General features: G+C 44.4%; 1 long non-coding RNA gene across 3 annotated transcripts in view; it reads left to right on the forward strand.

The window, feature by feature from the left end:
• Nucleotides 1-14,063: 14,063 nt before the first annotated feature.
• LOC116653688 overlaps nucleotides 14,064-14,483 on the forward strand; it is a 32,916-nt gene continuing 32,496 nt past the window's right edge. For 2 of the 3 annotated variants that reach the window (XR_004308023.1, XR_004308024.1), the window contains exon 1: nucleotides 14,064-14,129. This is a non-coding gene — a long non-coding RNA (uncharacterized LOC116653688). The remainder of the gene's footprint in view (nucleotides 14,130-14,483) is intronic. The other variant, XR_004308025.1, reaches the window with a different exon arrangement.

Raw genomic sequence — 14,483 nt, forward strand, 5'->3', positions numbered from 1 at the left:
GAAAACTCTTTGCTTTTATGAATACCAGTGACCCTTGAAGGATCTCTCTGATTGATGCGACAACTCCAGCTAAGTAGAGAACGCAGCTGTACATTTTTCACAGATCCTAGAGACAAACCTGCTAGCACAGGCTCGGTAGCAACTTCGATGGCTCTTTTCTAACCCTTTCTCGTTGCTAATAGACGTTGCATGGCTGCCAAAGGAGGGATAATGAAAATCAAGCCAAAGGAGGTCTAAAAACCTCACTCCATCAAGGACAGTGTCTGCTGCGTGAATTGTCAGGAAAGGTTTAGTTATTGGCACAGCCTAGTCTCCTGGAGGCAGGACAGTCAGGCAGCTGCATTCTCCATAAATTTTCCTGTCATTCATCTGCCAGGAGTATTTTTCAGAAAGGCTGCTGTTCCATCCAGGTACTCCCCTTTTGTAATCGAATGATGATTTATTATCCAAGCAATGAAGAGAAATATATTGCCTTGGAATTTATGAATGCGTAATGATATGTAAGCCATAATAATGAATCACTCCTTTCCCTCCTCTCCCTTCCTCATGTATATTTGGATGTTTATTTCCATATAAATTTTCATTTATTTATGTCCTCCTAAGTTCTCCTTCACAAAAGGGAATTCCCAAGTTAAGGAGCTGGAGAGTTTGAGATATCCAAGTTTAAGAACAAATAAACAGAGTGCCTCACGGCTTTCTCCTTCCCTCTGTGCTTGCTTTCCCCATTCCTGATCATCTTCTGAGCTACTGCTGTTGTGCATCTCCCCTTGCAGATAAGGTTTTGCTTCATGTAATTATTAGCTTCAGGTGGGGGCACGCAACATTGCCTGAATCGCAGCACAGAAGGTGAGCCGAGCTCCTTGACCATTTGGTTGTCAGCAGCTTGACTCAACGGCTATTTCCAGTGCAGTGTCTTAGGTATTGTTTATGCTTGTAGGAAACCCAAAGGAGAAGAGGGTCTGGCAGAATGCAGGCTGAGAACAGTGGGAGGAAGAAGTTGCTCTAACACCCTTGGAGCAGTGTTTGAGAGAGACCGAAACCCATCATGAACTGGTAAGGTCCTGGTGATGCAACTTGCTCGAAGTAACTTTAAATGTGTGTGCAGTATTCAGGTGTTGAACTCTGCTATCATGATGCCTAGTTTTCACTGCAGGGTTATTTTTTCCACTCTAACACTTTATTTCATCTGGACTCAATTTGGAAGTCAAGGTAGTGACATGTGCTATGGCAGAGCCAGTATGAAAGAAGAAAGCTATCTGAACTGGGTTGAAAAAACATTTCTGTTGATTCAGTGGCATGGCCTTGGCCCATGCTGTGCTCCATAAGACGGGGTGCACTGAGTAATTCTTCAGTGGGAGGAAGTGACACCAGTTAAAACGTAACTGATTGCCTCTCCCCAAACCTCTGCTTCTCTTTGCCAGGGAAACTTCTCGCTAGTCTGACTGTTATTTGCAAGTATCTGTGTGCCATTGAAAAGCTGCCCTGATTGGTTACTGCTATGCTGTACCTGGAATTTAGTTGGCAAAATGTATTCGGTTGTGCTGGAGGTGTCAAAAGAGCATCATGATGCTTAGAGACTCAGGTCCAAAAAATTCAGAAGGAGCTTGGTTTCTAGCACATAGAAATTTCTTTGATGATCCCTAGCTAGGTCATTTTGTTATGGTTGGTAAACACAGAGCGTGTCACAGAAAAGAAATCACTGGCCCTAAGAGCTGTAGGGAGCAATACCAAAGTTTTGGTTGCTTTGTGAAGGTAGATGCTGCAGCGTGCTTCATCCCTTTGGGGCTACAATGTATGGCTCCAAAAGGATTGATAAACTCCCTGTATTTCAGTGGGTGCCATTGCAAGGTACTATTGCAGTGTCTCAAATATTGTGGAGGGCTCTGACCAGAAGCAGGCTTTTCTGTGGCTGGAAGTGCACACGCACAAGCGCTCTTGGCTCGCTCAAGACTAAATCAGTCTTCAGCTCAAGACTAAATCAGTCTTCAAATGAAGACATTACTGGAAAAACAGAAAACTTTACCCATCCTTGCAGGCCGCATTTGCATTTGAATGGTTTTTATTCTCTTCATGCACATAAAAAGTGTTATATTAAATATTAATATGGTATTTTTCTCGTGTTACTGTACACTTTCCACACACCTGGAAATTAACTCCATTGTAACCACAGTAGCCTCCTAAAAGAAGACAGAAAAACCAAAAAACAACCCTGTTTATACTGGTGGAAGAATCTGGTAAAAGCAGATTCAAGAGTTTTGTTTTTCCACTGGCCTGACAAACTCCTTGACTGATGTTACTAAAGATAGAGGTATGACTATTTCTATATTCCTTTATCATGAAAAAGCAGCAGATCTACAGGGCAGGCAGTGCTCAGTAATACACAGTGCTGGCCTCCTAAAAACCTGCTTAATGACCTTATCTTAGGGAGTTTTGCTTTCTGGAGTTGAGGCCAAAGGAGCGTGAACGTTAGGGATGGTGCTGCATGGTGTGTTGTTTCTGACTTTCTTGTAGGCTCGTGGGGTCGTGTGTGTGGTGTGGGAGAGGGACCATGCGAATATGCTGGCTGGTGCAATGAAGGCACACAGGCGCATCCTCATTGAATTCAGGGGCTGGCAGTTTCTGTTGTCTCTGGCGTGGTGCCTTTTGTGCTTGGGCTGGCTTGAGTGGAGTTTGGTTTGCTTTGCTCCCCACAGCAATACGTGTGCTCAGATTGTGTCCAATTTTGTTAGTGTTACGTTCTGGTATTTCCAAGCAAGGCATAAATATGTACATTTACTCTTGAGTTTGGATCAGCATGGAAAATGAAGGAGATTTTCCATAGGTATAATGGACTCTAGATGCATAGTGTCTAAAAGCAGATTGATTGCATTTTCATGTTCTCAATATGAAATCTACCAAGGCATCACAGCTGTAGTCCCTCATTAAAGTGCCACTTTATCTGAACGTTTGCCGTGGAAACTCTCTGTCAAACCTCAGACCTAAGGATGAAGCTTGTCTTCTTCTGAGGAATGGACCGAGTCCTTTAGGCTTGCTAGACTTACGTAAAATTCCTCCTGTCAATCCCCGCTGATTGAATAAAAATATGGAAAAATATTCTCTCACAAGGTCCTGCTTTGCATGCTGATACATTACGTGCTGGATGACTGATCATCTTGTTGGTTTGGCTTCCCAGAGGAGGGAAGAGCTGGAAGAATCAAGACCATCCCTGTCTGATAAGCCAGAAACCGCTGACTCGGCTAAGCCGCGTGTTTGAATTGCTCACGCTAAGCTAACAGTCTGTAGTATTTACAAGACTTCACTAAACACTTAAATCTATTTTGTGGACAAAAGGATTTTAAGTTAATTTATTTTGTTGAGAGAATAATTTAAGCAAGTTAGCATTTTGTTGACAGAATTATGATGAAATTCATTTTGTCTACATAACTGATTGGACAGTTAGCAGCATGCATTTTCTCCACGGCATCCAGTATGTGCTAGGACTGTCAAATAGTGTTTCCTCTGTGGTTTCCAGTCATTCTGTCAACAGAATGAATACAAAATCCTTCTGTCTACAAAATGAACTTAGGTGTTAATTGTTTGTCGATAAGGAGTGCAAAACCAACTGATCCTCTGCTGAATGCTGATAAAAATGTATAGAGGGGATGTGTGAGTGTACAGATGCACACAGCTGCATGCCTTGCTTTGTTGTCAGAGTCCAAATGACACAAACCAAGAGCCTGGCAGGGAGCAACATCCGATCTAAGCCAGGACTAGGCACGGTCTGAGTGTCATGTTCAAGTTGAGAGCGTCACAAGGAATTAAGTAGCGTAGAAATGCGAAACATGGGAGCTGGAAAGCTGTCGATATTGTTTCTAGCAGGGATTCAAAGTCTCCCACTGTGTGTGTTGATTCTGGTTCTTCTTGATATGGTACAAGCACATGAGGGATGCTGTGGTTCCTACCTTGAGGAATCGTATTACAAATAGATGTGGCAGATGAGGAGCAGAGAGAGGATGTGCTGTATTCCGATCACGCTGGCTGAGAGCTGAGACGTAATGAAATGAGCTTATTAGTATGAACTCCTATGGGGGAAACACCTCTCAGAGACCAGGAATTGATTTGGATCATCTTGATCACATAAAAACCATCCCCTCCTTCTGGACAGATGGAAATCAAGGTGGTACGCTATGAGCTACATGCGCGTAAAAGGTAGAAACTTCACTGAAATGCTGACTTTAAACACGACTGAGCTCACCTGAAACCCACTGATGCCTTCTGTATTATTTTTGCCTGTTGTTTTTCCTGGCTCTGGAGGTACAGTGTGTTAGCCAGTATTCCCAGTTCTGAAGGAGGCATCTGGGCTATCAGTGCCCAGCACCTCTTTAGTAGGCCAGGGGACGTAATGGAGAAAATGGTGTGTGTTTTACTCTGAACCAAAGATGTTCTTGGAGCAGTCTGTCTAGCATTAGGAAAGGAACAAGGAAAAAAAACATATATTCACTGATGAAAAGCATCAGAAAAATAGCACACATTCATTTCTTTCCTCTCCCTCTCCTCCTTTGCCCTTTTAAGAGGGTTAAAATCAATGGAGAGTAGGAAAAGATACAAAATGAAGCTATGAAGAGATATGACAGTGTCATAGTGCAGCATCAGAGTTCAGCCCTCTGATATATTTTCATGTTCGTTCAGGAAGGAACAACCAACTAATCCCTAAGTTCATCTATGCTGTTTAAATGCTCTGGCTTTCAGCTCTGCTAATTGTCAGAAAAGCCAAAAGGAAAGAAAAGCAGTCCCTTTTTAGCTGTGTTTTGTCTAAATATTCTAGTCACTGCCAGAGCTTTGAGGTTAAGGAGAGGCACGTTGGGTATGGAGAGGCAAGGTTAAAGGCAGGGAGGTTGCTCCTCCTAATGAGGTTTGTCATTTACAAGGGCATAATCATCTCTGCTTTCTGCAAAGGAACATTTTATGTCAAGAGCACTACGCTGGACGCTGCTTCTGCGTTCTTCTGCAGAATGTGACCTTTCAGAGAATGGCATCCCTGTCCCTGACAGTTTGGGGCTGCTCAGGCATGGCACACGTTGCATATGGCAGGAGCTCAGCTGATGGTAGGGCCTTCCAGCCAGCGCTGGACACAAAGGGCAGCTGGCCTCACGTTGCAGGGTGACAACGCCAGCTGGGCTCAGATGGTGTGTGGGTCTCAGTGGGAGCAGTGGGGGGGGTTGCCGTTTGAGTGTGCCATTTACTCATGCTTCTTCAGTTGAGTGCTTCAGGCCGTGTCCTGTGAAGAGGCACAATTGCTCTTGCTGCTGAAGGCAAAGCAAATCAGATGTGTCAGTCTCCCTTGTTGCTCAGCACAGTCACTAATGAGTGCAGCATATGGTGCTGCTTGCCAGGCTGCTGGGAACATGGTGCATGTGAGACCCTGATTCTCAATACCTTGAGCCTTGTGCCTTTAGCAGAACATGGTGTTGTTAGCCCTTGTGTTAGACAGTCCCATTGTGGCAGCAGCAGAGTTCAAGAGGGATGTGATGGAGAGGGGCACTGAGATACCCAGGGAGAATCAGGCAGCAACTGGGGACCATGACATGCTTATCTGTCATCCACAAATGATGGATGTGTCTTGCAGAAATCCCAACCTGGAAATAAAGAGGATGCAAATTGCAGATGTTATATTAACATAGGTTCATAGTGAGCTCACTGGGGGCCACATGCATAAACTGTTCAGGTAATGAGAAGCTACAGTGCTAGTGCTGAGGGACTTGTCACAAGCCAGGACTTTCAAAGCCATACGGCACCTGTCATGTGGGGTGTCTGTAAATCTGGGCAGTGTGCTATGAACTTAACACTGGGCGGTCACATTTTAAATGGGCCATTCAGTAAAAAATGACCAAAAAAAGAAAAAACAAGGCTTTCATCAGCTTTGTATTTCAGATACCTCCTCATTGCTTGTCGCTTCACTTATTTGCATGGCTCCCAGCAGATTGTACCACATTTCTTTTTTGCCTGGAGGTCAGCTCTGCAGCATAGGCAAAGTCACACTTATTCATAAAACTGATTTTGCATCCTAATAACTGTTCAGGTCCAAAGAAAGAAGAGTAGGAGTTAATACAGGCAAAAACAGGATGCTTAGTAAAATAAAAATAATCTGTACAATGTGCTTTAAGAAGCAGTGAAAGGAGAACTTGCTATTAAACTTACATGATATAATGAAAACAAAATTTGAGCCACTGGGAAGGCCAGACCCCTCTCTCTCTTACCTCTGTGCCTTTTTTGCTAGTGTAGCAATTTCTGCAGTTAGCTGAAGAAGGATTGGCCTACATTTCTTCTTACCTGCCAGGTGAAACTGTAAGTCACTTCTGTATGCTGAGGTGATGCAAAGAGACTTTCCCAGCATATAAATTATAATCAGTTTCTTTATAGCCCTAATCACTAAGTGCATGAATGGCTAGGGCTTTTTGATAAGGTCTGTCTACGAAGGTCATGTAGCATTATTTTGAGTGCCAACTGCAGAAGCGGTTCATGGTAAGGTTGCTTGGTATTTTGATATGAGGAGCATAAATGGCAGCAGTTACCCCACTTTGATCAGAGGGGATAGAGATGCATGTGGTGAACAGCTTTGTGCAGATCAGAGTGCTGTAAAGGATGGACAGATCACCCAGGCTGCAGGCAGGCTGCGGGTGGTTTCTGCTGCTCAGGGCATTTGCTCTTGTTTTGTCCAACAGAATTTCAAACAAATGGAGCTGTCACTGTAACTTGACAGGTAGGTAACATATAAAAGGAGCGAGATGCATGACAAAGAATGGTACTCAGTTGGAGCTATTTCATCGTTCACATGCAGGAAATCAATCAGAGAGTGGTGCAATTCTCATGAAAGTGAAACATATATGTATACTTCACAGTGTATGCATGTGAGCATTTCAGACCTATTTCATGCTCTGAGACAATTTTTGCTGCTTGTTTCCATGGGGGCATATGGGCACAGGTTCACAATTGTTGCCCGAGCACGTTGGCTCACAGATAAGGCCCAACTGCCCTGTCTTTCTTCTCTTTTTATAGCTAATGAAAAAGAACGAGGATGATGCTTAGAAATAATAAGGTTGACTCATAAGGGATGACTGGATATGACTCACAAGATGTGAAACTATTCTAGAGAACTGGAGTACATATATGTGCATGGAGCCTTGGTCTGGGGGGTTATTTTTCATAACTGGGAGAAGAATGCTTGCTGTGTATTTTGGAATGTGGCTGATAAAAAGTAACATTGGTTGCTTAGTCTTGGAAGGCTGTTGCAGACCGCAAGTACGGTGGGAAACTGCTGTTAATAGAGACAGCATGGGAAGGAAGGTCCCAAACAGAGGGTTGACCTAGTATGAATTCACAGTGTTGTCCCTTGGCACTGACTGAGAGCTTAGAATGCTTGTTTCAGAAATGTCTGTGCCAAGGAAGTCACACCCTGAGGACTAATGGCCTATCCTTTTAAGCAGCACCATTAAGCACCAAGCATCTCTGAGTCACAAAGATGGGTATTTTCAGTGTTGCAGCCTAACAAACCCTTGTGATCAATTAACTGTCCTGCTGCATTAGTAAAGAAAGATGTCAGTTGCTTGCCCTCTGCCAAAGGCGTCCTTGCAGTCAGTTGGTTGTAGGCACGTCCCCAGCATCCCTGGAGCAAGACTTGGGATTGCTGCTGGACGAGCTCTTACCTGAGAAGCTTCATTGGTTTCCAGCCCAGAGAGAGGGCATCTGCAGCTCTTCATTACCCTGTGTTGTCAAGTAAATGCAGCATGATAGATTAATGAATTGAGCCTGCATGGATGGGACCAGTAAACTATTGATCCGCTTCTCCTGTGCCTGTTTGGTTTTCCCGGATTATAACTGAAGTTACTTTTTCCTTACAATGAAGAAAGCTCATGGGATTAAATCTGCCAACATTATTTTCAAATACCATGACATGTAGTGGCATCTTGTCCCATTAACTTGCAGCTTGGAGAATATAAACATGTAAGAAGAATAGATCGTGGTAAAAGGTTCATGCATCTGTATTTCAGGGACCTGTTATTCCACAGGGAAAGAGCTCAGCTTCATGGTTTCCTTTATTTTGCAGCATGTAACAGGAAAAACAGCTTTTCCTCACATGCATCTAAGCATGGACTCACTGCTATTAAACTTCCTGCTACAGGCTGATATACTGATTCATGGATGGTGGCAAATGCCTTATGGGGGTGGTTGCAGCAGTGGGAAGATGACAACTGGCAACGAAGGGGTAAACCTATTTGGGCTGCTGAACTGTGGAAAGACATTGCTGCCCGAATAAGAAACTTTGTTGTAAAGGTGCGCCATGTAGATGCTCATGTGCCTAAAGGTAAGGCTACTGAAGAACATTAAAAAACCATCAGATTGATCGAGCTGCCAAAATTGAGGTGGCTGAAATAGACTTGGACTGGCAGAACAAGGGTGAATTATTCCTAGCTCGGTGGGCCCATGAAACTTCGGGTCATCAAGGAAGGGATGCAACATATAAGTGGGCCAGAGACCGAGGGGTGGACTTAACTATGGATGCTATTGCACAGATTATTCATGATTGTGAAACATGTGCCATAATTAAACAAGCCAAGAGGATGAAACCTCTTTGGGGGGAAGGGCGATGGCAAAAGTATAAATAGGAGAGGCATGGCAGGTTGATTATATCACCTTGCCACGATTTCACAATGGTAAGTGTTATGTACTCACCATGGTGGAGGTAACCACTGGGTGGCTTGAAACATATGCAATACCCCACGCTACCGCCCGAAACACCATATTAGGGCTGGAGAAGCAAATCCTGTGGCGGCATGGCACTCCGGAAAGAATCAAATCAGATAATGGGACTCATTTCAAGAATTCCCTTGTAACTACTTGGGCCAAAAATCATGGCATTGAGTGGATTTACTATATTCCCTATCATGCACCAGCTTCTGGTAAGATTGAACGATTCAATGGGTTGTTGAAAACTATGTTGAAAGCAATGGGTGGCAGAACATATAAAAATTGGGAGAACCGTTTAACAGAAGCCACCTGGTTGGTCAACACTTGAGGATCTAGTAATCGTAATGGTCCTAACCAATCCAGCTCCCTACGTACCGTAGAGGGAGATAAGGTTCCTGTAGTACACATAAAGAGCGTGTTGGGAAAAGCAGTTTGGGTCCTTCCAGCGTCTGGAAAGGGCAAACCTCTCCGGGGTACTGTTTTTGCCCAGGGACTTGGGTGCACTTGGTGGGTGATGGACAAAAATGGGAATGTCTAATGTGTACCACAAGGGAATTTGATGTTGGGGGAGTGCAGCCAATAATTTCTTGTATATGTAAGTAGAGCCTCAGAGATATATGATATATTATGAATGTCCAATTAGATACAGGACTTAAGATAGAGTGGATTAATGTTAAGGAAACACTTTTTCTGTATACCTTAACTAGGCTTTCTGTAAGCAAGTTTTCCATCTGGGCTCTATATCGTGCACTGGCCATGCATGTGTAGAGCACACATGGAAAAAAAAGTATAATTCAAAGGGAAATCTGCTGTGGTGGCTGGGAAAGGATGAGTGCATCTTGATGTGGGGGACGCCCTACTAGCGCTGCCTTTCCCCTCCGCCGCTGTCATGTTTTCCTTTTTCTGGCAGTTTTGCCATTTTCTCAAAATTAATAAATAATAGTGAGTTAGGTTATGAAGTTTTGTTCTCAGCTTAGGGATTTGCGTGGACTAGATATAAATTGTTAAGAAAATAAGGTTGCTGATTACTCACAACTATACATTGTGTGTGTGTGTGTGTGTGTATTAAGCATAATGTAATGATGTAGAATAAGGGGTGGAATGTCATAGTTTAATAATTTTGTGATTTTGCTATCAGTATTCCACATCATAACTTTGTATAAAGCATGAATAATTTTACTGAATGTGCAACTTACAGAAGAAGACTACACATCCCAGAGAACATCACGGTCAGATATAAGTCACGGGACCTGAACACTATATTATCTCACTCCCAGGCTGGACTGATGTCTTTTGAGTTCTGGCGTTCAGGAGAGCCTGTGGGAGCCTTCGCCATTTCGCCTAGAATTTACAGTAGGCCTCTCGGTTTTGGGACTCATTCTCTCTCCTATCTTGCTTGATTCATTAGCTTAATTTCAATTATATTATATTGTGTTATCCCGTATTTCGATATAGTATTTAGTAAATAAGATTGCCTCCTTAGATTGTTGCTGCTGTTTTCCTAATTAACTTTTCCTTTCGGCCTAGTGCCCCCCCTCGTCACAGACGCAGGTAGATTTTCGTTTAAACCATGACAGTTTGTTTTTGGGGTGCACAAACAACCTAAGGCAAAGGAGTTCTATGTTGGTGCAATTTTGGGTTACCGTTAATTAGTGCCTCCTGTGCCTAAGAGAAGCCAGCAGAGGTTGCAAGCAGGTAGATTACCTTCTCACTTCCCTAAAGAGAGAGAGATCAGCTGGGGTGGGAGGGAGAACATCACCATAGCTCAAGTGGTTGTTTGGGCCCCATCCTGGTGGTTCTCTTTTCTAAGAGGTTCGTGCCTCGGGTGGAAGGAGGGTGTATGGTGTTCTCTGGCAGTCGGAGAAGTTTGTTAAGGAAACTTGCCCCTTGTTCCTGCCTGGGAGCTGGGCTGTGTTGGCCCTGGGCACCTCTTTGCACCACTGTAGTGTGCAACACTGTAAGTATTGCCTTTGCTGTGCTGAAAGTGAGCTGTTCCGTGGCTGGAGCAGAGACAGCAGCTGACAGAAGGCTGAATTGTTCAGCAACAGCAGGCACTGGGATTAAGCGTGAGATTTGGGAGCTGGCTCATGACTTGCACAGGACTGTTAGCATGTGACATCAGAGATTATCGGTGTTGTCAGGCACGTGTTCTCACAGCGAGCTTCCTTGAGGAAGGATTTTCCTCCTGGAGAAAAAGGTAAGAACACAGATTTGTGTAACTCTCTCCAATCCCTTCATGTGTCTTGAAGTTCTGGTCTGTTGCTCCCCTTGCAGCATGCAGCTCTTATCCCAGCTGTGGGTGTGCACAGACCCAGTGTAGAAGGTGTTTGGCAGAACAAAAAAGAACAAACAATCCCCGTGTTACAAGATATCCAAGCTGCAAGGTGAGTCCTGGCTGTGCTGTTTTACAGAAGAAAAAGGGCTTTATTTTAGGGAAACTAAAGTGCATTTCTTCTGGTGAAAGCCTTTGTGCACGCTGGACACAGTCCTGTAAGCACTGACACTGCAGCCTGTCCTCATCTGCCCATGGGTTAAAGCAGTTTGCAGTAGTTCTGCAGCATAGCAAGCCAGGAATCTCCCATCTACATCACATAAAATGATGTATGTGAGTATTGATATATGTAGGAAAACATTGTTTAACCACTGTATTGTTCCTTCTCCTTTCTAGGAAGTGGCTGTGCTTCTAGTTAAAGATGTATTTATGATCTTAGCATAAATAAATAGAAGACACTAATAACACAGAGTGAAAAGGCAGCTGGGATTTGTGCAGACATGTCTTGGAGTGCTCCAGGTGGCTAAATCATGGAAGGAGAACAGGTGGCTCTGATGGCCTCATCAGGTATGCCTGATCCCACTTCATGAGCACATGGTCTCAGCTTAAGGGAATATATAGGGGCAGGAAAGGAGCAGTTTTTTTCTGGTGCAGTCTTACCGTGCTGTGAGCGAGAAGAGGGTGCAGTGCTATGGTGAAAAGTAAGTTGGAGGTGAACTTGTGTTCCTGCAGCTCATTCCCAGGGCTCCTGCTTCCCACTTCCAGGGACAGCCTGACCCTCTGCTGTTCCATGAGGGGGCTGACCTGTGAGAGGGGATCAAAGCCTCAGGAAACCTATTAAGGACTTGTCTCTTTTTTATAAGGGGTATGAAGAAAGGCAGCAGGAAAAAGGGGATGGGGATGTGGGGAAAAAAGAAAGAAAAGAGGTGGGTGATGGGTTAGGCTGTTTCTTAGGTGGTGATGTAGCCTGGACTGTGCTGGGGCTGAAGTGTGTGCTGAGAAGTTCCTGTGGGACAAGAAGGAGGATTTATCATTGCTTCTCTCCTTACTGTCTGTATGAACTTGCCTCTTTTTAAGGATACGCAACTGCTACTAGTGTCTGGGAAGGCTGAATTTTTGTGGTAGATTCTGTATTTGATAGTCACCCTATTGCCATATTCTGTATTTGAGAGTCACCCAATTGCCTATAAGGGAACATTTGCCATCCCTCTATATCACTTTGGAAGGGCCGGCTGGTGCAGGGTTTGCTCTCACTAAGCAACCCCCTGTGTCAAGACTACAGCATTAGATCAGCTGCAGATCAGCAGATCAACTGCTGCAACTCTCTGCCCTGTGAGGCACCACTACTGCCTCAGCTGTTTGCATTTGTGATTTTTCCATGCGTTTCCATAGTCCAAATGCAGAATGGATGGGTGTGAGGAAAATGAGGCTTCAGTGCTGGTGTTCTGTGATCTCTGAGCGTGTGATGTTGCAATACTAAAAGTGGCAGTTAGTGTGACCCTGGACTCACACGCAGTTGTGATGTATCAGTTTTCAGTAAAGCTTCTTCGATGCTGAATCTCCTTTCTGAAATACCTTGGCCTGGGAAAGGGTCAGTCACTCACAGCATCGGAACAGCATTTTTCTCTCAGAAGGGTTTTCTTGTGCTGTATCAAATAGGAAAACAATTTGAAATATGCAGTGGGTTTTGAATTATAGATGTCCAAAGCCTGCAGGAGCCACTGAACCCTTCTTGCTTACCATTTGATAGTATCAGATCAGAATGGTTTCTGATTCTCCAGAGAAGGTCCTGAACACATCATGCTTAAATTTTAAAGACATCAGGAAAGTGCCCAGATTCTGTCTTCTTGCTTCTGTTCGTTATTGATTTGCTTGTTAACATTGAAGATGGATTGAAGCAAACTTTCTAACGTGCTTGCACTGTGGCTTGTAAGCACTTTGTGCCCCAAGGTGTGGTGAGTGTGCTAATTGCTGCCTTGGGCTCCTGGCTGCCATCTCCTTGCGGGCTGGTTGTTGTGGATCAGTTTGGCCTGAGCAGTGGCAACACTGTTTGTGCATCTGAAAAAGCTCCCAAAAGCTGCTATGTGCAAACGGTGTGGGCATTGGGACTGTAAATTGGGACTTTGCTTTGGGCAAGTGATGCTTCCCCATGTCTTAGGAGAGAGTGGGTTTTCTTTTGGCTACAGCCTACTTTCCTTCCCTCCTGGCTGTCTGGTCTTATGCGGGCAAGATGTCTGGAGCAAGGTGTACGCACTGTGACTGTCACAGCGATGGAGCCCTGAAGCTGAGGAACATGGGGTGCCAGTGTCACTTGGTCTGAGCAGAAGGTAAAAGCTGACTTGTTCAGGAGCAGGTTAATCTCTGTGTTTGTCACCCTTTTTGAATACTGAATTCTGGCTCTGTGCCTGCAGTTTATTCATTCATTTGGTTCTCTATTAGTCTTTCCTCTTCCCTTCTTAAAATTATTTTTTCAGATGCCTAAATGAGCTACTTTGCAAAACACACGGTGTGTTTTCTGTATGTTTCTGCCCAGTCTGAGAATAAATTATAGCTGAAACTTAGGAATGCTGCATCTGTCACCAGTTGTAAAGCGGCCTTGAAGAGTTTTGCCTAGGCAAGCTATAATTGCTGATAACTGCTCCTTTTATACAAATCTTGGCGTGCAAGGGACTGCTAATGGGGTGGTGGGCTCAGCCCAGGCGCACAGCTGCAGCAGCAGAATGGCTTTGTGGGTGCTGCTCTGCATTGCAATAGGGTGCCCTGGGAAGCTGGGTCTAAATGATCACTAGATAGCATGTCTGCATATATGCTCTGTGGTGTTGAAGCCAACTCAGAGAAAAACTCCAAGTTCCTGCTCATCTCTCAGTAAGCCTTTTGTGTTTAGAAAGATTACCTTTTGAGCTGTGGTTGCTTTTATTGCCTGGCTTCTCTGCCTTTGGTGGTAAATACACTGCCTGCCAGCTTGGTGTGTGAGGCTGTTGTTGAGTTTCACCCCCATCTTGCTGTTGCATCATCATGGGTGCAGTTATTGCTTGGTAAGAACTGGAGGTGTGAAGTCATAAAGCCTCCGAATGTCATTAAGGTGCAGAGAGCCTGAGCTGCTGTACCCTGTGTGTACCCTGCAGGCAATGAGGTAACACCTTCTTTGCTCCTTCAGTGGAGGAGTATCTGCTTTGGGAGTGGTATCTAGACAGAGCATTACAGTGGGGTGGCATGTTTTGCTGAGCATCTTCTGGAGCAATCTCTTGCTTTAAGGCTTTGCTGAAGCATATTTATGTCTCTGGGAACCTAACCACCCAGTTAGCAGGCTCAGACAGTCCTGTCATGGCAACAGCTGAGCATCATGTGCAAACCATTAGCTAGTTGGCATCTAGCTGCTGAGGTTTGCGCCACCAAAACAGCAGCGATTGCAGAGCACAGGGGGTCTCAGTGTGGTGCTTGAAACATATGTTCAATGCTCTATAGCTAATAGTACCAGTTGTAAAAC

Source organism: Coturnix japonica, chromosome 7, assembly GCF_001577835.2.
Source record: "Coturnix japonica isolate 7356 chromosome 7, Coturnix japonica 2.1, whole genome shotgun sequence".
Classification (NCBI taxonomy): Eukaryota; Metazoa; Chordata; class Aves; order Galliformes; family Phasianidae; genus Coturnix; species Coturnix japonica.